This window comes from Leucoraja erinacea, chromosome 32 (genome assembly GCF_028641065.1).
Source record: "Leucoraja erinacea ecotype New England chromosome 32, Leri_hhj_1, whole genome shotgun sequence".
Classification (NCBI taxonomy): Eukaryota; Metazoa; Chordata; class Chondrichthyes; order Rajiformes; family Rajidae; genus Leucoraja; species Leucoraja erinaceus.
Window position 1 is genome coordinate 24,552,092 of NC_073408.1, and position 27,985 is coordinate 24,580,076.

At 45.9% G+C, this 27,985-nt stretch overlaps 1 pseudogene; it reads right to left on the minus strand.

Moving 5' to 3' along the window:
• Window positions 1-1,441: 1,441 nt before the first annotated feature.
• Window positions 1,442-27,985, minus strand: part of LOC129712224 (serum amyloid P-component-like) — a 32,768-nt pseudogene continuing 6,224 nt past the window's right edge.

The window sequence follows — 27,985 nt, forward strand, 5'->3', positions numbered from 1 at the left end:
AGAATCTTAAGAAATAAATTAGAAAAGCTAAAAGAAGATATGAGGTTGCTTTGGCAAGTAAGGTGAAAGTAAATCCAAAGGGTTTCTACAGCTATATTAATAGCAAAAGAACAATTTCTTTTTGTCGGTATTCACCAAAGAGAAGGATATTGAATTATGTGAGGTAAGGGAAACTAGTAGAGGAGCTATGGAAACTATGAGTTTCAAAGTAAAAGAAGTACTGACACTTTTGAAAAATATAAAAGTGGATAAGTCTCCAGGTCCTGACAGGATATTCCCTAGGACATTGAGGGAAGTTAGTGTAGAAATAGCCGGGGCTATGACAGAAATATTTCAAATGTCATTAGAAATGGGAATAGTCACCGAGGATTGGCGTACTGCGCATGTTGTTCCATTGTTTAAAAAGTGTTCTAAGAGTCAACCTAGCAATTATAGGCCTGTTAGTTTGACTTCAGTGGTGGGCAAATTAATGGAAAAGATACTTAGAGATAATATATATAAGCATCTGGATAAACAGGGTCTGATAAGGAACAGTCAGCATGGATTTGTGCCTGGAAGGTCATGTTTGACTAATCTTCTTGAATTTTTTGAAGAGGATACTAGGGAAATTGACGAGGGTAAAGCAGTGGATGTTGTCTATATGAACTTTAGTAAGGCCTTTGACAAGGTTCCTCATGGAAGGTTGGTTAAGAAGGTTCAGCTGTTAGGTATAAATGCAGGAGTAGCAAAATGGATTCAACAGTGGCTGAATGGGAGAAGCCAGAGGATAATGGTGGATGGTTGTTTGTCGGGTTGGAGGCAGGTGACTAGTGGGGTGCCTCAGGGATCGGTGTTGGGTCCTTTTTGTTTGTCATGTACATCAATGATCTGGATGAAGGTATGGTAAATTGGATTAGTAAGTATGCAGATGATACCAAAATAGGGGGTGTTGTGGATAATGAAGATGATTTCCAAAGTCTACAGAGTGATTTAGGCCATTGGAAAAATGGGCTGAAAGATGGCAGATGGAGTTTAATGCTGATAAATGTGAGGTGCTACACCTTGGCAGGACAAATCAAAATAGGACATACATGGTAAATGGTAGGGAATTGAAGAATACAGTTGAACAGAGGGATCTGGGAATAACCGTGCATAGTGCCTTGAAGGTGGAATCTCATATAGATAACAAGAGGACATGGCTTCAGAATTAATGGACAGAGGTTTAGGGGTAACATGAGGGGGAACTTCTTTACTCAGAGAGTGGTAGCGGTGTGGAATGAGCTTCCAGTGGAGGTGGTGGAGGCTGGTTCGTTGGTATCATTTAAAAATAAATTGGATAGGCATATGGATGAGAAGGGAATGGAAGGGTTATGGTATGAGTGCAGGCAGGTGGGACTAAGGGAAAAAAGTTGTTCGGCACGGACTTGTAGGGCCGAGATGGTCTGTTTCCGTGCTGTAATTGTTATATGGTTATATGGTTATCAGCAATAAAACATTCGACTGGTTCATCAGGCTGTTGCTTCCTCATAGAAAACTTGGCTCGCTCTAAAATGCGGTTAGAGAGCAAGTCACAAATCTCAGCAAACTTTCGCAACAGACATACCGGATCATTGGCAGACTCCGCAGGTACTTGAACCTGATCATTTTGATCCCGGACCGCGGGATTGTAGGGAAAGGCTAGTGCTCTCCTCATGGCATCAGGACCTGCAAGGTTCAGCAGAAGAGAGGCTTTGACGGCATCGGGATCGTTGCGATGAACGATATTAATGTAGTGTGTGAAATCCAACTCAAAAGTGCCCAGCAAAAGTGCCTATGTTGGCATCAAAGACCAGGGGCGAGGGTTTACGGCACGAGGATGCCATGGTGGCAAAGGGGTACAAAAAAAAACTCCGATAAAGAAACACTTTCAAAGAAATAAAACCCGATAAACAGGAGGCACGCGTTTTAACTTGCCGACGCCAACTGGAGGCGTGAGTTCGAATGCCACATCTGACACAATGTAAAGAAGTCAAGTCTGACACACTTGTAGCTTTACTTAACGTTTAATGATCACACAGGTTAGACACTTCCAGCACTGACTGCTTACAGTCTATCACCGTGCTGGAACCAGGGGCGAGAGAGGGAGAGAGAGAGAGTTATTATAATTTATAACTAAGGCGTGGTTAGTGGTACTGAGGTAGCTATATTATTGGTTGCATGCATGAACCATCTACACTGCTGATCCATGTAGACATCCACCATGGTTCCCCACTCCCCGTCCCTCTCTCAATTTGTGATGGAGAATGGCCAAGACTCTAGTATACTGAGTTGGAAGCCATTGCCCTGTCAGTGAGGGTGATGATAAACTGGAAGGACAGTGAGTTTCCCCTTACCCCGATGTAAACAGCCCTTTATTCTGGAATCGACACCACTACTTCTGCTGATCTGGTTTAGAGAGGAAAGATTGCAAAGCAAGATCATATTCAACAAGTGCAGTCTGAGGACATTGGGTTTTCTTCTCCACGTTTTATTGGTTTTTGTAGCCAGAAAAGTCAAAACATGCAATCATTATCTATCCATCCATCCATCCATCCATCCATCCATCCATCCATCCATCCATCCATCCATCCATCCATCCATCCATCCATCCATCCATCGATCCATCCATCCATCCATCCATCCATCCATCCATCTATCTATCTTTCTATCTATCTTCTATCTATATTTAAAACTCTGTGGCTGCATGTGTGTGTTTCTGCCTGGCTGTCTTGTGGGTGCCACATTCGGCCTTTTGTCATTAAACCCTGTCATTTTTTCCATGTCGATAGTTCATTCATTTTACATCCGATTTTGCATTTTTAAATATAATTATACACCCCCCCCCCACTCACTAATTTTGTCGCCTCCTGCTGGCCAGCGAGACTGCCGCCGTAGGCTCGACGACCGCCCGCACGCCGTCTCGCTCGGCATCCTCAGGTCCATCCCCGCCCGTGGCCCCCCTCCAGTCCATGCCTGGTGGGGAGGCTGCTGCCTGGGCTCTGCCTGGAGCTGGAGTGAGCGCCCGCTCCAACCTCCCCCTCTACCTGTCTATCCCCCACCTCTCTCTCTCTCTCTCTCCCCACTTTTCCCTCTCTCCCCCCCACCACCCCCTGTTCCTCCCCTCCCTGACCCCCCGCTCCCTGCCCCCCCATCTCTGTTCCCCCTGCCCCCCTCCCTCCCTCTCTCCCCTCCCTCTCCCCCCATCCCCCCCCTCCTCCCCCCCCCCCCCCCCAACCCCCTACTCCCCCACCCCCCACCCCTCCCTCTCCCCCCCCCTCCCTCCCACCTCCCTCCCCCCCCTCCCTCCCCTCCCGCCCCCCCCCCCCCCGTCCCCCCCCCCTCCCCCCCTCCCCCCTCCCCCTCCCCTCTCCCTCCCCCTCCCTCCCCCCCTCCCTCCCTCTCCCTCCCTCTCCCCCCCTACCTCCCCCCTTCTCTCTCTGCCCTCACTCTCTACCCCCCTCCCTCTCTAGATGCGTCTGCGAGTTGGGGGCTGTGCATCAGGTGATTATGTGGTAAAAGGAGCAAATTAATAATATTAATATATTAACAAGGGGAGTAGTTACCGTGTGTGTGGGGGGGGGGTAGTTAGTGTGTGTGTCGGGGTGGTTAATGTGTGTGATGCTCAATGCCCCCCCCCCCACCTTAACTACATGTTGGGGGAACAGACCCAACGGGTCTGCACTTGGTCTAGTTATCTTTAATTCTTACGTACCTTCGTAATGTAAACATTGTTAATCTCCAGTCAATGATGTTCCCTCCTTTACTGAAACAACCCTGACTGTTCATTTCTATGTCATTGGGTTGGAGAACATGATCCCACAGGTGAACATCAGTTATCTCTTGTTCCTGATCTAGAATAAACTGACCAGACCCTATCACAACCTGACCCTTTCCACCAACCTTCCGTACACTGCGTCTCCCATTGACCCAGACTGTTATCTCACCCCCTTGAGACTCCCAGGTCACACAGATGTGTCTCAGTAAAGAATTCATGTCTGGGATGTAAAATTTCCTAAAAGCAGCCAGAGTTGTGTTTTAGATTCTTCCCAAATCAGCAGTTCGTTGTCGGAAAAGCTTGTTGCTAGGAGAGCAAACTGCAAGAGTGAGTCGTTTCAGAGGCTACCCTGAAACAGACAGTAAAGGCGGTCAAACTGGTGAAGTCAGGTGCATGCAACCTGACAAAGCTGCGGGATGTTTTGCTTGAAAATATCACTGATTTCACATCTAATCCTGTAAAATGTGAAGAGTTTAGATTGTCATGTGTCAGTTTAAAGTTGCAGCAGACGGAGCACAAAGACGCAGCAGAAATTTGGAAATGTCATCCAGTCACCCATTCCTTCTCTCCAGAGATGCTGCCTGCCCGCTGAGTTAAAGAGTGCCCATGGTAGACTCACGGGACAATAAGGTAAACGCATGGGCCACTACGTTCTTACACCGAGTTTAAATGTTTCAATTTTCAACTTCAGCAGTACATTTTACTCGTGGAAAACTTTAAACATGTTTGAATTTTTCCAAGAGTTACCAAGTTTCACGGGAACCTGCCTTTAGCGCCACGAGTCGCTAAGTTGCGTCCACGAGTTCCGACGTTCCCGCTACGTTAATTGTACATAGTTACCACAAGTTAAATTTGTTTTAAACTCGGGGTACCTCGTGGGTCAACTCGCACCGTGAGACAGGGGTTTTACCCTTCATCTGTCCATGTGAAGATTTAGTTTAATTTAGTTTAGTTTAGATACAGCATGGAAACACATCCTTTATCCCATCGAGTCCATGTCGACTAGCGATTCCCACACACTAACATTATCCCACGCACACTAGGTACAATTTACAATTATACCAAGCCAATTAACCTACAAACCTGTACATTTTTGGAGTGGTGGAAGAAATGAGAGAACTTGGAGAAAATCCACACTGGTCACGGGGAGAATGAGCAAACTCCATACCGTCAGCACCCTTAGTCAAGATCGAACCCGGGTTGCTGGCTCTGTAAGGCAGCAGTTCTACCGCTGCACCGCCATGCCACCCTAGATTGTTGACCCAAAACATCGACTGTCGATTCCCACCACAGATGCTGCCTGACCTGCTGAGTTCCTTCAGTAATTTGTTTTTTGCTGCAGATTCCAACATCTGCAGCCTCTTGTGTCTATAACATTAACAGGCTGGCCAGACATTTTGCTGCAGTAATCAGCAGAAACTCAGCAGGCCAGGCTGCATCTGCGGAGAGAAATGGACAGCCAACGTTTCAGATTGACACACGGACTTCATTTGCAACAGATGCTGCCTGATGCGCTGAGTTCCTCCAGCAGCTTTCTATTTTGCTCAAGATCCCAGCATCTACAATCACTTGTATCTCAAGAGTATCTCCCTCTTCAAGAACAGAAGGCGACAATGGGACATCCAATGATTAGACGTAATGGTAATGTAACGAAAATCACTGGGAGCGAAACACATGCAAATCCAGATGTGGTAGGGTCATACTTGAGGTTAAGAACAATGCTATGTTGTAATAATATCTGGTGTCTTCCCGATGTGGAAGGGAATAACGTATCAAAAATCCAGATGTGGAAGAGGCAACACGTCAAAATTCAAAGTGCGAGAGTAATGCAACGATTTCAGATGTAGGAGGGAGGCCTTTCCAACCAGTAACGGAGGAGAATATTCTTTATTAGTGAGCGGAGTAAAATCTGCTTACAAGAGGTGGGTATATTTGTCAAGATTTAGGGGGAAATATACACACACACCGCAATGAACAGAGAGGGGAAAAGAAGGCATGTTTTATTTCAATATATCATTGTTCTCAGATTCAAACCATGACCAAGCATTGTACAATCAAATAAATATGCTTGAATTGCCATCATTGTGGCAACATAAGCCTTGCAGCCTGTGGTATAGAGCACAGTCACACAAACAGCAACCTGATCATGTCCAGAGTCTATTATCGTAGTGGTAATCTATATAATTATGTGTCATCTTGACCAATTCCTGTTTGCACTGTGCTTTGATTTTAGAAAAAAATGCTTGCACATATGGCTGTGATTTTTTTGGCCATCTTACTCAGAGTCCTCCTCCGCTGTGCAGGCCCCGAGGACTTTTCCCATCGATGAAAAATAAAAGACTTATTGGTGTTTAAAATATCTTGAGATTCTCTCACCTGTCAATCACCGCCATGAAGGCCACGCCACTTCCGGTGGGAGGGGGGAGGGACTTTAAAACCCGGAAATGTGGGCGTGGCTCAGTCTGTCTGCAAGATGGTGAGGGAGAGGTCACGACTCTCTGTCTGAGCTGGGAAACTACAGAAGACTGTGAGTATGCAATATACTTGAATAAATGATTTGTTAGCTCTTAATGAAAACAAAATTAGTTGTTTGGCCTGCCCTGTGCTTGAAACTGCAATGACAATGGAAATGAAGTGAAAATGCAATGAGCTGTTTGGCATGAGCCTGCCATGTGCTTGAAATTGCAATTGGAATGGAAATGAAGTGAAAAAGCAATCAACTGTTTGGCTTGGCCTGCCCTGTACTTGAAACTGCAATGGCAATGGAAGTGAAATGAAAATCCAATGAGCTATTTTGCCGTTTCATGGGCTTGAAACTGCAATGCAATTGGAAATTAAATTAAATCAAAGTCAAAGTCAAAGTAGCCTTCATTGTCATTCAGACCTTTCGGTCTGAACGAAATTGTGTTGCCTTGCAGTGATACATATAATAAAAATGACAAAAACACACAATAAACACAAATTTAACATCCACCACAGTGAGTTCACCAGGCACCTCCTCACTGTGGTTTAAGGCAAAAATCTTAAGGTCCTTGTCTCTTCCCTCTTTGTTCTCCCTCTACGCCGAGGCGATCCAGGCTTCGGATATTGTGACCCCGCCGGGTGATGGTAAGTCAGTCAGTCCCGCGGTTGAATCCAAGCTCCGCGAACAGGCCGGTTCAAGCTCCGCGGCCCGGGGCGATCGAAGCTGCCGAACCTGCCGCCCTCCAGTCCAGCGGACGAAGCTGTTGTTGCGGGACCTCCGGAAAACAGGTCACCAACCTGTGACCTGCGAGCTCCTGATGATGTCGTCCACTGAGATCGGGCCACCGCTGCCACCGGAATGCCACAGCTCCAAGGTCGGGTCACCGCTGCTGTCACAACGCCACAGCTCCGAGGTCGGGTCGCCGCTACCGCCGGAACGCCACAGTTCCGAGGTCGGGTCGCCGCTGCCGCTAACGCTGCCGCTGGAACGCCACAGCTCCGAGGTCGGGTCGCCGCTGCCGCTGGAACGCCACAGCTCCGAGGTCGCCAGCTCCGCTATTAGGCCTCGGCGCAGGCGGAGACGGAGACGGAGATGGGGATATAACAAGAGAAATCGCATCCCCCCAAAGGAAGAGACCAAAAACCAGTTTCTCCCACCCACACACATACACAACATAATAATACCAAAAATTTACTAAAACAGGACTAAAAAAGAACAAACCAAAAAAGAAAATAACAAATGGACTGCAGGCGAGCCGCAGCGCCGCCATCTTGAATGAGTTGTTTGGCCTGCCTGAAACCACTAAATTTGTCCCAAAAGGCCCATGCCAGGTCAGGAAAAGTCCAGAAAAAGTGTCTTTCACTGAGATTTTACTCAGATTTCTTTTTAAAGACTCCCTTCGGCCCAGCAGGCCTGTACTAGCCCAGGGGTCCCTTCAGCTCATCAGTAAGTATTCCCCCTGCAAATATTAAACTTCACCCCAGTATTTTTCTCCCTTCCTTCATTTACTCCCTGTGAGATCCAGGCCAGGATATACTTTCCTCTGTCATTGCTGTGATCTGCAGAAAAAGATGAAAGTGTGTCCCCCCCACTGGCCAGCAATATTGGAATTGGTGGAGAGGTGGAATATTGCGTTGGGGGACCAGCCCTCCAGTATGAACATGGGACCCAATGGGTCCCGCTTAGTCAAGTTATTAAATAAATCATCATCTTCTGTGCTGGAATGGTGAAATCTTAGCTTCAACCAATTAAGGGCGGCAGGGTTAGTGTAACGGTAGAGTTGCTGCCTTACAGCATCAAAGACCTGGGTTCGATCCTGACTACGGGTGCTGTCTTTACGAAGTTCATACATTGTCCCCATGACCTGCGTTGACTTTTTCCGGGTGCTCCGGTTTACTCACACACTTCAAAGATATATAGGTTTGTAGGTTAATTAACTTTGGTAAAATTGTAAATTGTCCCTAGTGTGTGTCGGATAGAGTTAGTGTACAGGGGTCGCTGGTCGGCGAAGACTTGGAAGGCTGAAGGGCCTGTTTCCATGCAGTATCTAATCTAAACTACTGTAAACTAAACTAAACTAGAGTTTGGGATTTTGAACCCATTTAGGTGAAGAACCGGCGGACATTTCTTCTTGAGGTTCCAGTGCAAGCACACTGACAATTGATTCTCTGAAGAGCTTTAATCCACAGAAGGTTTCCATGGATATTAGTTCTGCAAAGCACACTGCTGTGTCATTCTAACATTTCCAAATTGACGTCACGTAAAGAGTACTGACGATGAGTGAGATTGATGTGGGGCTGAGAGACATTCAATTACCCACTCACACTGACAGTCCTGGAGATTGTTCCTGAGCAATTTCTGATGATTCACCAGTGCACACAGCAGGATTTGTCAGCTCAATGGGAAATACACATTCAACTCACAAAGCCAGTGGCTCAGGCATGGTGGGCACTTAACACAGTGAGGGGCACATAGGCTTCACAGTCTACAGTAAACAACACAAAGTGCTGGAATAACTCAACAACTCACGCAGCATCTCTGGAGGACATAGACCTCTGTTCATTGAGCTGTGTACAGGTGATGTTTCGGGTTGGGACCCTTCTTCAGACTGATTGTAGCAGGGGGAAGAAAGCTGGAAGAGAGGTGGGGTGTGACAAAGCCTACCAAGTGATAGGTGGGTACAGGTAAGGGTGGGGAGGGGGAGGGTTCATTTGCAGATGGGCGGACAAAGGCACAAGATGAAAGGGAAACAAAAGGCTGTGAGACAAGGAGAGAAGCAGAGTGGCCAGAGGGAGGAACGGAGGTGGAAGGGGTCCAGCGCAAAGGCAAAGGTGGGGGGGGGGGGGGGGGGGGGGGGGGGGGGGGGGGGCATGATGGTGGGGGAGAAATGGGTGTGCAGGGTTTGGCGGAGCAAAGGAGGGTTGGTTACCTCATATTGGTTAGATCCCGTTAGATAGACACAAAATACTGGAGCAACTCAGTGGGACAGGCAACGTCTCTGGAGAGAAGTAATGGGTGATGTTTTGGGTTGAGGCCCTGCTTCAGACACTGTAAGCTATCCAAGCGGAATATGCGGTGCTGTTTTTCCAGTTTGCCTGCGACCTCACTCTGACAATGGAGGAGGCCCAGGACCAGGGCCGGATTTAGATGAAGAGAGGCCCTAAGCTATTTCACTTGTGAGGCCCCCCCTCCCTAACCCCCACCCCCACGACTAGAGGACCATGACTACCCGACAGTGACAGTGTGACACTTTTAGATCCTACTGTATGTTGTCATTAAACAATTGGTTTTAAAATACATATTAGATTCACCGCGGAACGGGTGATGCTTTACCTGCATCGCCGTTTGAAGCTCTGGAGTGTTGGGCCTGCTGCTTCAACATCATGGAACTGTGGTTTGCGGAGCTCCCAGCCTCGGACCACGCTGATTTCAATATCGCGGAGCCCTGGGAGCCATTTGCCGAGGGCCGCCAGCGTGAATCTCCGCCCAGCTCAGCCTGTGGACTTCGGGAGCGGTCTCCGGTAGGAAGTGGCCGATTCGGAAGTCCAAGCCACTGAGAATGTTCTCCCGTTCCGACGTCAGATGGTGACCCCAAAATTTCATTGTACCAATGGCCATGAGGTAGGGTCCAAGAGGAGGGGGTCCATTGGAAATGGGAAAAGGGATCATCAATGGGGGCGAGTACTCCTTCCCATGGAAGAATGGTGTGAGGCGGAGGCGACGGAAGAGGAGCTCCAAATCACTGCGGGCACGGAACTCATTGAGGTGGGGACACAAGGGGACAAAGGTGAGGCCTCTGCTGAGGACAGACCGTTCAGTACCTGAGAGGGGGAGGTCAGGGGGGATGGTGAACACACGGCAGGGATGGGGGTTGGGGCCGGAGAAAGGCAGGTGAGTGGACTGAGGCTAAGGCGATGTCTGGAGGAGGGGTGGTGGGTGGTCGGGGGGTAACCATATAACCATATAACCATATAACAATTACAGCATGGAAACAGGCCATCTCGACCCTTCTAGTCCGTGCCGAACACGTATTCTCCCCTAGTCCCATATACCTGCGCTCAGACCATAACCCTCCATTCCTTTCTCGTCCATATAACTATCCAATTTATTTTTAAATGATAAAAACGAACCTGCCTCCACCACCTTCACTGGAAGCTCATTCCACACAGCCACCACTCTCTGAGTAAAGAGGTTCCCCCTCATGTTACCCCTAAACTTCTGTCCCTTAATTCTCAAGTCATGTCCCCTTGTTTGCATCTTCCCTCCTCTCAGTGGGAAAAGCTTATCCACGTCAACTCTGTCTATCCCTCTCATAATTTTAAAGACCTCTATCAAGTCCCCCCTTAACCTTCTGCGCTCCATAGAATAAAGCCCTAACAGTCATTGATTTCATTAGCCCTAAGAGCTATATCTAACTCTCTCTTGAAAACATCCAGTGAATTGGCATCCACTGCCTTTTGTGGCAGTGAATTCTACAGATTCACAACTCTCTCGGTGAAAAAGTTTTTCCTCATCTCGGTCCTAAATGGCCGACCCTTTATTCTTAAACTGTGACTGCTGTTTCTGGTCATAGCCTTCACATCTTTACCAAAGCCCCAAGTAGGGGCTCTACACCTCGCTCTGTAGTCTGTTGGCTTCACTCTGTTGACTTCACACTTGGAACTTGTGCAGGAGGACCTGACCTGCTTTGGGAATATGTTTGCGAGCAGGCAGTAAGCCTTTGCAGCAGTGTTCATCATGGAGGAACTGTCACCTAAGGTTAGGGCAGGCGTGGATGGAATTTCCAAACTGGCAGACTTCTTCCAAAGAATAAATCAAATTTGGTACACATGATTTGCTTTTAACTTCTAGAGTGATAGTAGTACAGCATAGAAACAGGCCCTTCAGCCCAACTTGTCCACGCTGATCAAGATGCCCCTTCTACGCTAGTCCCACCTGCCAGTGTTTTGCCCATATCCCTCTCAACCATTATCTTGCATGATCTGTTTATTTACTACCAACACATCATTCAACAATGTAATTGACAGTAAATCTTTTTCAACGTAGCTTTAATCAGAAATCTTAAAGAAAGATATGACTATTCTTCATCAATCGTACCTCAGAGCAGTCTGATTTGAAGCACTTCCCCATTCACTAAAGAATCAAGCACTTCCTTCTGTGACAGGTGTCAGAGGTTATGAGAGAAGGCAGGAGAATGGGGGTTGGAGGGAGAAATAGATCAGCCATGATTGAATGGCAGAGTAGATCTTTGACAAGGTTCCTCATGGAAGGTTGGTTAAGAAGGTTCAATGGTTGGGGATTAATGGAGGAGTAGCAAGATGGATTCAACAGTGCTGAATGGGAGATGCCAGAGAGTAATGGTGGATGGTTGTTTGTCCGGATGGAGGCCAGTGACTAGTGGGGTGCCACTGTTGTTTGTCATGTACATCAATGATCTGGATGATGGTGTGGTAAATTGGATTAGTAAGTATGCAGATGATACTAAGATAGGTGGGGTTGTGGATAATGAAGTAGATTTTCAAAGTCTACAGAGAGATTTATGCCAGTTGGAAGAGTGGGCTGAAAGATGGCAGATGGAGTTTAATGCTGATAAGTGTGAGGTGCTACATCTTGACAGGACAAATCAAAATAGGACGTACATGGTAAATGAGAGTAGGGAAGATTCAAACAAGGGGACATGACATGAGAATTAAGGGACTGAAGTTTAGGGGTAACATGAGGGGGAACTTCGTTACTCAGAGAGTGGTAGCGGTGTGGAATGAGCTTCCAGTGAAGGTGGTGGAGGCAGGTTCGTTTTTATCATTTAAAAATAATTTGGATAGTTATATGGATGGGAAGGGAATGGAGGGTTATGGTCTGAGCGCAGATATATGGGACTAGGGGAGATTATGTGTTCGGCACGGACTAGAAGGGTCGAGATGGCCTGTTTCCGTGCTGTAATTGTTATATGGTTATATATGGTTATATGGTTATATGGTAGGGAATTGAAGAATGCAGGTGAACAGAGGGATGTGGGAATAACTGTGCACAGTTCCCTGAAAGTGGAATCTCATGTAGATAGGGTGGTAAAGAAAGATTTTGGTGTGCTGGCCTTTATAAATCAGAGCATTGAGTATAGAAGTTGGGATGTAATGTTAAAATTGTACAAGGCACTGGTGAGGCCAATTTTGGAGTATGGTGTACAATTTTGGTCGCCTAATTATAGGAAGGATGTCAACAAAATAGAGAGAGTACAGAGGAGATTTACTAGAATGTTGCCTGGGTTTCAGCAACTAAGTTACAGAGAAAGGTTGAACAAGTTAGGGCTTTATTCTTTGGAGCGCAGAAGGTTAAGGGGGGACTTGATAGAGGTCTTTAAAATGATGAGAAGGATAGACAGAGTTCATGTGGATAAGCTTTTCCCACTGAGAGTAGGGAAGATTCAAACAAGGGGACATGACTTGAGAATTAAGGGACAGAAGTTTAGGGGTAACATGAGGGGGAACTTCTTTACTCAGAGAGTGGTGGCTGTGTGGAATGAGCTTCCAGTGAAGGTGGTGGAGGCAGGTTTGTTTTTATCATTTAAAAATAAATTGGATAGTTATATGGACGGGAAAGGAATGGAGGGTTATGGTCTGAGCGCAGGTATATGGGACTAGGGAAGAATACGTGTTCGGCATGGACTAGAAGGGTCGAGATGGCCTGTTTCCATGCTGTAATTGTTATATGGTTATATGAAGCTGGGCAGAGGTGGACGGTAGGCTTGAGCCTGTTCTGAATCCCCCCCCGCTTACCTCGATGGTTGTTCCGACTTTTTCCCAGAGCCGTGCTCCCATTTTTGTTGCCGTGGCGTGCTCTTGTGACCTCTGTTGGTCACACTGGATCGGTGAGTAAAGTGTCTAAAAAGCTTGAGTTATGCTAAAGTTTAAGTTTAAGAGTGTTTTACGATCGTAGAGTGTTAGTGCCAATGCGTTAGTAGTAAGAAAGATATTTAAAATAAACATAATAGTTTAAAAAATACACAATCTCCGCAGAGCTACCATGACGGCGATTAGACCCAATCACGCCATCAACATTCCGGTCAATGGAAGTCTCTTCCTGTTTGTTTCAATTTTAGTTTAGTATAGTTTAGAGATACAGCGCAGAATTCAATTCAATTCAACTTTATTGTCATTGCACAAATACGAGTACAGGTACCCAACGAAATGCAGTTTAGCGTCCGGTCATAGTGCAAGATAGTAGAAATAAAAATAAAAATACAAAATAACAATACAAATAAAAATAAAAATACTGGTTAACAATGTGTGGACTGTGGATGAATTAAACTGATACATAGGCAAATAAATGTATACAAATGGGAGAGTCTAAAGATAGCTAACGACAGGACTCTGAGTTCAGCAGTGTAATGGTGCTATTGAAAAAGCTGTTCCTCAGCCTGCTTGTGTGGGACCTGAGGCTCCTGTACCGCCTCCCTGATGGGAGGAGGGAAAATAGTCCATGGTTAGGGTGAGAGGGGTCCTTGATGATTTTCCCGGCCCGTCTCAGACACTGTTTGCGGTGGAGGGCATCCATGGCAGGGAGCGGGGCACTGATGATGTGCTGAGCGGTTTTCACCACCCGTTGCAGTGCCTTCCTGTCAGCTGCGGTGCAGCTGCTGTACCATACCGTGAAGCAGGTGGTCAGGATGCTTTCGATGGTACAGCGGAAGAAGTTGGACAAGATCTGGGGGGACAGGTGAGCTTTCTTAAGCCTCCTCAGAAAGTAAAGGCGCTGCTGCACCTTTTTGATCAGTTTGGTGGTAATGAGGGACTAGGACAGATCCTCTGAGATGTGTACCTTGAGAAAACAGGTCCTTTAGGCCACCGAGTCCACGCCAACCAGCAATCATCCCATACACTAGCATTATCCTACACACTCGGGACCATTTATAATTCTTACCGAAGCCCACAAAGCTGCACATCTTTGGAATAATAATATACGTTGTCATTTTAAATAATGCTATTAAATGTTCCCGATTATTTGCATCAATCTCAGCCTTCTGCAAAACACGTCCCAGTTAGCAAAAAGCTTTTCACTGTACCTCTGTACCCGTGAGAATTATAAACTACAACTAAACTATAACATTCTTGTGTACTCCCTCTCCAGTCTCACTATGCTAGTCTTCACATCCATTCTGGATTATAACGCTCACAATTAAATGCTGTTTTCCGAAGAAGGGGTCCAACCCAAAATGTCAAATACCCATGTTCTCCAGCAATACTGCCTGACCCACTGAGTTACTCCAGTACTTTGGGTCTTTTTCATTGTAGACTAGCATGTGCAGTTCCTGTGTCCACAGTTTTCACAGTTGAGTTCTGAAGCGGTTGAGCAGAATTTAGTTACTTTTGTGTTCAACCTGCTAACAGAGGAGTGTTAATAACGATGGTTACATTTGAGTTTTTAACAGCCAACACACTTGTGTCATCCTTCAGGATTATTGAAGGGCAGGTCACCTATTTTCTGCATGCTTTAAAATTGCTTCATGCAGATAATGGTTATCCTCAATGAAGATATATATTCATGACTGACCAAGGATGATACAAATATTGGTGGTTTTGCAGATAGTAAAGAAAGTTGTGAGCAATTGCAGCAGGATCTGGATCGATTGGCCAGGTGGGCAAAGCAATGGTTGATGGAATTTAATACAGAGAAGTGTGAAGTGTTGCATTTTTGGACGTCGAACAAGGGCAGGACCTATACAGTAAATGCCAGGCCTCCGGGTAGTGTTGTCCAGCAGAGGGATCTAGGAGTACAGGTGCATGGTTCCTTGAAGGTCGAGTCGCAGGTAGATAAGGTAATCAAAAAAGCTTTTGGCATTTTGGTCTTCATCAGTCAGAGTATTGAGTATAGAAGTTGGGAGGTCATGTTGCAGTTGTATAAGACGTTGGTGAGACCGCATTTAGAATATTGTGTTCAGTTCTGGGAACCATGTTATAGGAAAGATATTGTCAAGCTTGAAAGGATACAGAAATGATTTACGAGGATGTTGCCAGGACTAGAAGGTGTGAGCTATAGGGAGAGGTTAAGTAGGCTGGGTCTCCATTCCATGTAGCATAGGAGGATGAGGAGAGATCTTATCAAGGTATACAAAATCATGAGAGGAATAGATCGGGTAGAGTCTCTTGCCCAGAGTAGGGAAATTGAGGACCAGAGGGCATAGGTTCAAGGTGAAGGGGAAAAGATTTAATAGGAATCCAAGGGGTAACTTTTTCACACAGAGGGTGGTGAGTGGTATGCAACAAGCTGCCAAAGGAGATAGTTGAGGCTGGGACTATCCCATCATTTAAACAGTTGGACAGATACATGGGTAGAACAGGTTTGGAGGGATATGGACCACTCGCAAGCAAGTTGGATTGGGGTAGCTGGGACATTGTTGGTTAGTGTGGGCGAGTTGGGCCGAAGGGCCTGTTTCCTCACTGTATCACACTATGACTCTATATAGAATTGAACGAAAGGCCATGTAACACTGAGAAGATTAGCAGCGGGCCAGAATGTAGGAATGTTTAGAAAGGCAGGAGAGAAAGATTAAAATAGAGATGGGGAAATGGATTGTGAGAATACAGAACTATTAAATCAGAGAGTAAGAGCTTCTACTAGTAAAAGAATGGAAAAGCGTAGATAAATATTGGTTCCTTGGAGTATGAGACTGGGGAATGTACAATGCGAAATAATTAATAGAGTTATAGAAACAGCGGGGGAGCATTCGTGTCCTTCACTTGTGACTCCTCGATGTCCCGCAGCCCCCCTCCCCCCAGTCACAACAGAGTCCCCCTAGTCCTTACCTTCCACCCCATCAGCCGTAGCATGCAACACACAATCCTCCAACATTTTTGCCACCTCTAACGGGATCTCATCACTAGCCACATCATATAACCATATAACCATATAACAATTACAGCACGGAAACAGGCCATCTCGGCCCTACAAGTCCGTGCCGAACAACTTTTTTTCCCTTAGTCCCACCTGCCTGCACTCATACCATAACCCTCCATTCCCTTCTCATCCATATGCCTATCCAATTTATTTTTAAATGATACCAAATGATACATCGTCCCATCTCCACCCCTTTCCGCCTTCCACAGAGACCATTCCCTCTGCAACTCCCTGGTTAACTCATCCCTTCACACCCAAACCACCCCCTCCCCAGTTATCTTCGCCTGCAACCGCAGGAGATGCAACACCTGTCCCTATACCTTCTCCCTAGACTCTGTCCAGGAACCCCGACAGTCCTTTCAGGTTAGACACTTGCACCTCCTCCAACCTCGTCTACTGTATCTGGTGTTCAAGATGTGAACTCTTATACATTGGTGAGACCAAACGTAGACTGGGCGATTGTTTCATTCAGTCTGCCTGGACCTACCTGGTCTCCCAGTTGCCAAATACTTTAATTTCCCTTCCCATTCCCAAAATGGCCTTTCTGTCCTAGGTCTCCTCCATTGTCAGAGTGAGGCTAAACACAAATTGGAGGAACAACATCTCATATTTCGCTTGGGCAACTTACAACCCAGTGGTATGAATATTGATTTCACTAACTTCAAGCCACCCCGGCTTTCCCTCTCTCCACATCCAAATCTCAGCAGCTTCTCGTTTTCACCCAACAAACAGCTAACATTGACCGCCATTCCAAGATGGCGGTGCTGCCTTAGCAGCTGCGGCTCGCCTACAGTCTGTTTGTTTTGGTTTTTTTTGTTTGATCTTTTGTCCTGTTTTAGTTAATTTTTGGTTTTATTTTTATTTTATTATGTTGTGTATGGGTGTGGGGGGGGGGGGGGGGGACGTGTTTCTGGTCTCTTCCCTCGGGGGGATTCGACTTCTCTTGTCGTATTGCCCGTGTCCGTCTCCGTCTGCGCCGAGGCCTAATGGTGGAGCTTGCTGCCTCGGAGCTGGGGCAGTGTTCCAGCGGCAACAACGAAGCTGTGGCGTTCCGACGGCAGTGGCGACCTGACCTCGGAGGATCGGCCACAGGCCCGGTGGACGACAGCGTCGGGGGCTCACAGGTCGCCTCAGAGCGGAGGGAGAACAAGGAGGGAAGAGACAAGGATTTTAAGATTTTTGCCTTCCATCACAGTGAGGAGGTGCCTGGTGAACTCACTGTGGTGGATGTTAAATTTGTGTTTATTGTGTGTTTTTGTTATTTTTATTATATGTATGACTGCAAGGCAATGAAATTTCGTTCAGACCGAAAGGTGTGAATGACAATAAAGGCTACTTTACTTTACTTTACTTTCCTCTATCATAGATACTTTTTTGCATATCTTTCATTCATTGTTCTTTATCTCTCTACATCATCATCCATATTTCTCGTTTCCCTTTCCCCTAACTAGTCTAAAGAAGGGTCTCGACCTGAAATGTCAGAGGATTATGATCATGGTCCTAAAGTGAAGAGAATGATCATTGATGCAAGGGTTCAGGTACCAGGGAAACCTGATGGTCTGTGGACCAGTATGTAGGAAGGAACTGCAGATGCTGGTTTATACCGAAGATAGGCCCAAAAAGCTGGAGTATCTCAACGGGTCAGACAACATCTCTGGAGCAAAGAAATAGATGACATTTCAAGTCGAGACCCTTCTTCAGACTGGAAGTCAGGGGAGAGAGAAACTAGAGGTATGAAAAGGGTTACTTGAGATTAGAGAAATCAATATTCATACTGCTGAGTTGTACACTGATGTGAGGTGCTGTTCCTCCAATTTGCGTTTGGGCTCACTCTGACCTGCAGACTAAGATCTGACCTAAAGTGGTTGCAACAACAGTTGTTGCAGTTGTTGTAATCCTGGAGATGTTGCAGTGAATTAAGAAATATAAATGCGTAGGAAGGAAGATAGACCCAAACAGCTGGCGTAACTCAGCGGGACAGGCAGCATCTCTGGAGAGAAGGAATGGGTGACGATTCGGGTCGAGACCCTTCTTCAGACTCCCATTCCTTCTAGCCAGAGATGCTGCCTGTCCCGCTGAGTTACTGAGCTTTTTGTGTCCATCTTTGAGAAATAAAAATCTTGTGTTCCTAATCGAGGAAGAATGGTGACACCAAGCCAGGAACTGTCTGGAACACCTCATTGGGTAAACACTATGCTTAATTTTTAAGGAAATGGTGGTTTCAGAAATATTTAGGAAATCATTTTTAAAAAAAGGATTCATGAAATGGATATAATGTTTGACATGTTCATAAAAATCCTTTAGGGGTGCAAGAGTGGATGAAGGGCTCCAGTAGATGCAATGTACTTGGATTTCCAAATAGGATTCGATAAGGTGCAAGGTGAACAAAAAAACATTGTCACCCAGAGAGTTGTGAATGTGGAATTCTCTGTCTCAGAAGGCAGTGGAGGCCAATTCTCTGGATGCTTTCAAGAGAGAGTTAGATAGGGCTCTTAAAGATAGCGGAGACAAGGGATATGAGGAGAAGGCAGGAATGGGGTACTGATTGTGAATGCTCAACCATGATCACAGTGAATGGCGGTGCTGGCTCTAAGGGCCAAATGGCCTACTCCTGCAGCTCTCTCCAGTGGGTCCACCGGTGTCCACATGCTCTGACGGTGGATCACTATGATTATTGCATCCCTTTTCATCTGATCGCCCATAGCTAATCGCATTGCCACCTCTGCTGCTGAATTATAAAGAAGTCTGAAGACGAGTCTCAACCCGAAACATCAACCATGCCTTCTCTCTGCTGCCTGTCCCGTTGAGTAACTCCAGCATTTTGTGTCTGTCTTCGGTGTAAACCAGCATCTGCTGTTCCTTCCTTACAAGAACAAATATCTCCCTTTTTGTAAAGAGAAGCCCCCATGTTGTTTGATTGAGGTGCTTGAAAGTTACAGCATGGAAACAGGCCCTTCGGCCCACCGAGTCCACGCTGACCATCGATTCACACTAGTTCTATGTTATTCCACTTTCACATCCACTCCCTGCACTGGGGACAATTTGCAGAGGCCAATTATCCTACAAGCCGACATGACGTTGGGATGTGGGAGGAAAACAGAGCACCCAATGGAATCCAATGTGGTCACGGGGAGAACGTGCAAACTCCACCCAGAGAGCATCCGAGGTTAGGATCAAACCATAGGCTTCTTCTAGGTTGCTTCGCTTATTTCAACATAATCAAAACCGTCCTCGACTGAAAATAGGTGGCTGTTTGGTCAAAGCCAGTGGAGTGGGGTCGCTATTTACTTACAGGCAGTCCGGGGAGTTTCACGACCTAGAAGACCCACCGGTAGGTAAAATGCCCGCTAAACTTTATTAAACTTCTTAAAACTGTCTCCACTCCTTCTCCCCCCCTTCTCTCCCCTTCTCCTCCCCTTCTGCTCCCCTTCTTTCCCCTTCTCCCCACTTCTCTCCTCCTTCTCTCCCCTTCTCTCTCCCATTCTCTCGCCCCTCTCTCCCCTCTCCCCCCTTCTCTCTGCCCTCCTCTCCCCTTATCTCTCCTTCTCTTCCCTTCTCCCCCTTCTCCCGCCGCCAATGTATGTGTACAGCTTTGCTTCCTGAAGTCGAGCACTACCTCCTTTGTCTTGCTGACATTGAGGCAATGATTGGAACCCTTCTTCAGACTTCAATCCATTCTGTCCACAGATGCTACCTGACCCACTGAGTTCCTCCAGCAGTTTGTGTTTCAGATCCTGCCACTGGCTATGTATCAGAGCCAGCACAGACAGGCTGCACACTACATTCCCAATGGGACAATGTTGCCCGCAAGCTACTTTAACAATATGTGCACTGGGGGGGGGGGGGGGGTTTCCAAGAGGCTCGATTGTTAATTTTGTTCAGCACAGTGCTGTAGCTGGTAGAGCTACTGCCTCACAGTGTTAGAGTCCCAGGCTCAATCCTGACCTCTGGTGCGATCTGTGTGGAGTTTGCACGTTCTCTCTGTAACTGCGTGGGCTTCCTCCTGGTGTTCCGGTTTCATCCGACATCCCATAGACATGCGCGTTTGTGAGTTTGTCTGTAAATTGTTCTTAGTGTACGGGGAATGAATGAGAAAGCGAGACAACATGGAACTAGTGTGAACGGGTGATCAATGATCGGCGGGGACTCATTGGGTGGAAGGGATTTTTTCCATGCTGTATCGCTAAACTAAACTAAATCTGTAGGAATCTCGTTGCAACTGTCAGGGCAATCACAGCGCACAAAACATGGCAAAACCACAGCCCAGTTAAACATTGAACATAGACACAAAATGTTGGAGTAACTCAGTGGGACAGGCAGCACCACTGGAGAGAAGGAATGGGTGACATTTCGGGTTGAGACCCTTCCTGACAGTGAGGGTCACGGTAGAGTGAAACTGGAGATATGGAAGGGTATAAAGAGAATGTAAGATGAGAAAGCAACAGATCAAAGCAGACGACAATCAAGGAAATCGTGGTTGGTTCATAAAATCTGCTTTGATCTGTCATTTTCACACCTTACATTCTCTTTGTACACATCAATATCTCCTGTTACCCTCTCCTCTGACGCTCAGTTTGAAGAAGGGTCTCAACCCAAAACGTCACCCATTCCCTCTCTCCAGAAATGCTGCCCGTTCCACTGAGTTACTCCAGCATTTTGTGTCTACCTTCAGTTGAAACCAGCATCTGCAGAACCTTCCTACACATTAACATGTTTAACAAGGGAAGTGTTTAAGGCCCGAAACATCGCCTATTTCCTTTGCTCCATAGATGCTGCTGCACCCGCTGAGTTTCTCCAGCATTTTTGTCTACCTAACAAGGGAAGTGAATGGCCCAATATTTTCTGTGTTGTTTCCTCAACCTTTCTCCCAGCGATTGGAAGAGCAAGTATTATTTTACACTGTTTTGAAATTGATTCTCGTCTACAGTGAAATATGAACAGCCTTAACCTGATGGATCAATAAGTGCTTCACAGCAGGATCCTCAATAGTCTACACAGTCGTGACTCATGGTACAAAGAAGAAACCACTTCATCCTGTGAAATGACGTGCAGAAGCAAAATTAATTAATGGGAGGCAAAGGGAAAGTGCAAATTTTTCACAATGTGGAGGTTTGTCCATTAGACTTAGCTAATTTTCATTCTGTCAGCAATGATATTTAGAAAAATTGCACACGCAAATATGTAAGTAATTTCTAAGGTGAAAAATTAGTAATAAATTAACCACTAGAGAACAGACAGTAACACTCACACGGCTGTGAGTTGGGGCTTTATCCACTTCGCCTTGAAACTGCTGCATGGATTATTTTAAGGTTTGGGGGGGGGGGGGGGTTGCTTTACAACAAAGGCAAAGGAAAGAATGCTCAGAAAAGACTTTGCTGTAATGATTTTCCATGCTGCGTGGTTTTAGAAAATGGGCTGTATCTGTAATCTTGCAGTATTAAGGTAAAGGTCAAGGTTGTGGGCAGCAGGACAACTGTTTCTCAAGTTTCTCATTCTCTTTCTCTGAGATTCTTGGTTTCTATGGAAACGTGCCTCCCATTTATTGCTCTCACCCCAACTCGACTGACTGGGTCATGTTGGAAGGTTCAAGGTCATCTCTGGAACTGATGCAGTATAATGCTGAAAACTATATTCTATATTCTGTAACTTCCCCTTTGCTGTACCTATTGTACTCAAGTTTGACTTGATTGTATTTATGTATAGTAAGGTCTCATCTGTTTGGATAGCATGCAAAACAACAATGTTTCTCTGTACCTCGGCAGACATGACAACAATAAACTTAAACCTAAACCTAATCCTTCAGCTTCCCAATAATGGTGTTGATAGAGCAGTAATGCTTAGCATTGGGGATAAGGTTCAAATTGGGATTAGTAATGGGATTTGTTGGAGTTTAAGATTGTGCTCAAGTGCAGTTCGTGTCTTTTTGACTGATTTCACTGTGATTCTCACTTTGTATTGGCTCATGCTTCCTACTGCTTCTTGTCCTGTTTTGCTTGCTGTTACCTCTCTACAGGGTTTTACGATGTCAGGATTCAGAACAGGGGTAGCATGGCGGAGCAGCGCTAGAGATGCTGCCTAATGCCCCTGTCCCACTTAAGAAACCTGAACGGAAACCTCTGGAGACTTTGCGCCCCACCCAAGGTTTCCGTGCGGATCCCAGAGGTTTTTGTCAGTCTCCCTATCTGCTTCATCAAATGGCCTGTTTCTGCACTGTATCTCTACACAACACTAAACATACATCACCTCCTGTTGAAAGAGCTGCAGTCCTGCATGGTTGCATGTTGCTTCCCTTTCCCATCTGAAATGTGAACTAAATCCTGCATCTTCCAAGGACATTTATCTTTAAAGTTAGCACTAACGTGTGCGCTACTCTAGAGTACAAAGCGGTTGTGTGGTAGATGAGGTGGAGTAATTGACAAAGGATAGAGGTGAATAGGAGACAAATGGGTTTAAGGAAATAAGTGGAGAATTGCAATGTAAAGCTGAAGGGAATGATATGGGTGGAAAGGGATAATAGGAAGGGGTACGTGGAGTATAAGGAAATATGGGACGTGGATGGGTGAGAAGCATAGGGTGAAGGGTGGGTAGTGAGGATGGGGCCAAAGATCAGATTTTATTAACTTTAAAATAGCTAAGGGAAAAGATGGAAATGGACCATGTCAATTAGGCAATTGCCCCTCAAAGTGCTGGAGTAACTCAGTGGATCCAGAGAAAAAGGAATTGTTGACGTTTTGGGTCGGGACCCTTTTACAGACCCGAAATGTTACCCATGCCTTTTCTCCAGAGATGCTGCCTGACCCATTGAGTTACTCCGGCATTTCAAGTCTATCTTAGGTATAAATCAGTATCTGCAGTTCTTTGTTTCTACAATTCTCCCTTATAGAAACATAGAAACATAGAAATTAGGTGCAGGGGTAGGCCATTCGGCCCTTCGAGCCTGCACCGCCATTCAATATGGTCATGGCTGATCATCCAACTCAGTATCCCGTACCTGCCTTCTCTCCATACCCTCTGATCCCCTTAGCCACAAGGGCCACATCTAACTCACTCTTAAATATAGCCAATGAACTGGCCTCAACTACCCTCTGTGGCAGAGAGTTCCAGAGATTCACCACTCTCTGTGTGAAAAAAGTTTTTCTCACTATCAGTTTTAAAGGATTTCCCCCTTATCCTTAAGCTGTGACCCCTTGTCCTGGACTTCCCCAACATCGGGAACAATCTTCCTGTATCTAGCCTGTCCAACCCCTTAAAAATTTTGTAAGTTTCTATAAGATCCCTTCTCAATCTCCTAAATTCTAGAGAGTATAAACCAAGTCTACCCAGTCTTTCTTCATAAGACTGTCCTGACATCCAAGCAATCAATATGGTGAACCTTCTCTGCACTCCCTCTATGGCAATAATGTCCTTCCTCAGATTTGGAGACCAAAACTGTATGCAATACTCCAGGGGTGGTCTCACCAAGACCCTGTACAACTGCAGTAGAACCTCCCTGCTCCTATACTCAAATCCTTTTGCTACGAAAGCTAACATACCATTCACTTTCTTCACTGCCTGATGCAGTGGGATGCAGCCTATCTGGCCCTGGGGATTTATCGGCCTTTAATCCATTCAATTTACCCAACACCACTTCCCGGCTAACCTGGATTTCATTCAATTCCTCCAACTCCTTTGACCCGCGGTCCCCTGCTATTTCCGTCAGATTATTTATGTCTTCCTTAGTGAAGACGGAACCAAAGTAGTTATTCAATTGGTCCACCATATCCTTGTTCCCCATGATCAACTAACCTGTTTCTGACTGCAAGGGATCTACATTTGTTTTAACTAATCTCTTTGTTTTCACATATCTATAAAAACTTTTGCAGTCAGTTTTTATGTTCCCTGCCAGTTTTCTTTCATAATCTATTTTTCCTTTCCTAATTAAGCCCTTTGTCCTCCTCTGCTGGTCTCTGAATTTTTCCCAGTCCCCTGGTATGCTGCTTTTTATGGATAATTTGTACGCATCATCCTTCGCTTTGATACTATCCCTGATTTCCCTTTTTTTATCCACGGATGCACTACCTTCCCTGATTTATTCTTTTGCCAAACTGGGATGAACAATGTTTATTGTTCATCCATGCAGTCTTTAAATGTCTTCCATTGCATATCCACCATCAACCCTTTTAGAATTAATTGCCAGTCAATCTTGGCCAATTCACGTCTCATACCCTCAGAGTTACTTTTCTTTAAGTTCAGAACCATTGTTTCTGAATTAACAATGTCACTCTCCACCCTAATGAAGAACTCAACCATATTATGGTCACTCTTGCCCAAGGGGGCACGTACAACAAGACTGCTAACTAACCCTTCCTCATTTCATAGCTTTCATAGCAAAAGGATTTGAGTATAGGAGCATTCATAGCAAAAGGATTTGAGTATAGGAGCAGGGAGGTTCTACTGCAGTTGTACAGGGTCTTGGTGAGACCACACCTGGAGTATTGCGTACAGTTTTGGTCTCCAAATCTGAGGAAGGACATTATTGCCATTGTGGGAGTGCAGAGGGAGTGCAGAGAAGGTTCACCAGACTGATTCCTGGGATGTCAGGACTGTCTTATGAAGAAAGACTGGATAGACTTGGTTCATACTCTCTAGAATTTAGGAGATTGAGAGGGGATCTTATAGAAACTTACAAAATTCTTAAGGGGTTGGACAGGCTAGATGCAGGAAGATTGTTCCCGATGTTGGGGAAGTCCAGGACAAGGGGTCACAGCTTAAGGATAAGGGGGAAATCCTTTTAAAACCGAGATGAGAAGAACTTTTTTCCCACAGAGAGTGGTGAATCTCTGGAACTCTCTGCCACAGAGGGTAGTTGAGGCCAGTTCATTGGCTATATTTAAGAGGGAGTTAGATGTGGCCCTTGTGGCTAAGGGGGTCAGAGGGTATGGAGAGAAGGCAGGTACGGGATACTGAGTTAGATGATCAGCCATGATCATATTGAATGGTGGTGCAGGCTCGAAGGGCCGAATGGCCTACTCCTGCACCTAATTTCTATGTTTCTATGTTTCTATGTTTCTAAAGTCTGCAAGGAAGTTCTCTGTATAAGAATACAAGAAAATAGGTAGGAAGGAACTGCAGGTGCTGGTTTAAACCAAGGATAGACACAAAAAGCTGGAGTAACTCCGCGAGACTGGCAGCATCTCTGGAGAGAAGGAATGGATGAAGTTTCGGGTCAGGACCCTTCTTCAGACTTTTAGTCTGGTGTAAATCAGCATCTGTAGTTCCTTCCTACCTTTTTTCTTATATTCTTATACAGAGAACCTCCTTGCAGACATTATTCTGCTTTACAATCCCAAGTTTACATTAGTTTAGTTTAGAGATACAGCATGGAAAGAGGCCCTTCGGTCCACCGAGTCCACGCCAACCAGCATTTACCCATACACCTGTTCTATCCCACACATAGGGACAATTTACAGAAGTCAATTAACCTACAAACCTGCACGTCTTTGGAGTGTGGTAGGGAACCGGAGTACCTGGAGAAAACCCACGCAAGTCATGGAGAGATCGTACAAACTCCGTAAAGACAGCTCCCATGGTCAGGATGGATCCAGGATATCTGGCACAATACTGCTGCGCCACTGGTCACACTGACAGGTGATCTCCCCAACATCAGCGGTAGGTTTCTCACCAACAAACCATAATGTGGGTCAGTGTCGGATCTCCTGCCCTTGGTGCTGCTGTTTCTCTGCACACTGCTTCAATGCCAACATGATGCACCCGACAAAACGATGAGTCAGCCAGGATTGAATGGTGGAGTGAACTCGATAATTCAGCTCCTGCGACTCATAGGTATACACTCACTTGATGTGTACAGTCACTATTTCCCTTTGGTTTTGTGCTGTCCATGCAGAGCTGCACAATCACACTTGCAAACCTCTGGCAGAGAATTCAACTATTTGGTAGCACTGAGGAGTCAGCAAAGAATCGATGACACAGTGAGTAGTTTCAAATGCCTTCAGCTCCAGAGGAGTAGAAGCCAAATGATCGCACAGTGTTTAATCACTGTAGTTTGCTTCAAACCCTCACCTCACAGTTGAGGATAACTTGCTTCCACTCCACTTCCACTATGGCTTCAGAGGAAAGTCAATGTGGGATGTTCCATGGATGAAGCAGGAAGTGTGTGACAGGGTGGGCGGGCGGGGTTGTGAGCCACCTTGCTGGGTGGGGTTATGAGATACATTGCTGCTGTTTACCAGAGACATTTTGGATGATGAACCCATTCCCTATGTATTCTGAGTAGTCACCAGAGAATTGCATTTTTACGGGTATATCCTTGAACAGTTTCCTCTGTATGCCTGATATTTTGTTCAGTGATAGAGCTTGGAATAGAGTGTGTGATTCAGGTATCTGGTGTTGGCTATGCCACAACATGGCGTGCTCAACATTACCAGCTGAGCGCAACTGGGGTCTAAGTCTGGGGATATTGGCGTGGGAGAGAAGGTCATGTTGCTTCACTCATCCCAACAGTCATTTGGAGGATTTTATGAGATCTTTGAGCCCCTCCCTCGTGCCTCAATGTACCTCTTTTGGTGGTCCAGCACAGAGGCATACAGAGGGCCAGCAAACACACTGTCTAAAACACAATGTATACTACATCTCAGATCTTCACCTTCAAACTTCCTATCCTACAGCTGATCAAAGGCAGAGTGAGTGCATTGGAGGCAGTGTTACATTTCATTACTGGTATTCCCCTTCACCACAAGGTAGCTCCAGAGGTATAGGTGGTGGTTAAAAATGTGACCCTTTACTGTTGAAGATGTGGTGTAGCATGGGCCTTGGTGAAGGACATAGAAACATAGAAACATAGAAATTAGGTGCAGGAGTAGGCCATTCGGCCCTTCGAGCCTGCACCGCCATTCAATATGATCATGACTGATCATCCAACTCAGTATCCCGTACCTGCCTTCTCTCCATACCCCGTGATCCCCTTAGCCACAAGGGCCACATCTAACTCCCTCTTAAATATAGCCAATGAACTGGCCTCAACTACCCTCTGTGGCAGAGAGTTCCAGAGATTCACCATCTCTGTGTGAAAAAAGTTCTTCTCATCTCGGTTTTAAAGGATTTCCCCCTTATCCTTAAGCTGTGACCCCTTGTCCTGGACTTCCCTAACAACGGGGACAATCTTCCTGCATCTGGCCTGTCCAACCCCTTAAGAATTTTGTAAATTTCTATAAGATCCCCTCTCAATCTCCTAAATTTTAGAGAGTACAAACCAAGTCTATTCAGTCTTTCTTCATAAGACAGTCCTGACATCCCAGGAATCAGTCTGGTGAACCTTCTCTGCACTCCCTCTATGGCAATAATGTCCTTCCTCAGATTTGGAGACCAAAACTGTACGCAATACTCCAGGTGTGGTCTCACCAAGACCCTGTACAACTGCAGTAGAACTTCCCTGCTCCTATACTCAAATCCTTTTGCAATGAAAGCTAACATACCATTCGCTTTCTTTACTGCCTGCTGCACCTGCATGACTACCTTCAATGACTGGTGTACCATGACACCCAGGTCTCGCTGCATCTCCCCCTTTCCCAATCGGCCACCATTTAGATAATAGTCTGCTTTCCCATTTTTGCCACCAAAATGGATAACCTCACATTTATCCACATTATACTGCATCTGCCAAACATTTGCCCACTCACCCAGCCTATCCAAGTCACCTTGCAGTCTCCTAGCATCCTCCTCACAGCTAACACTGCCCCCCAGCTTAGTGTCATCCGCAAACTTGGAGATATTGCCTTCAATTCCCTCATCCAGATCATTAATATATATTGTAAATAGCTGGGGTCCCAGCACTGAGCCTTGCAGTACCCCACTAGTCACTG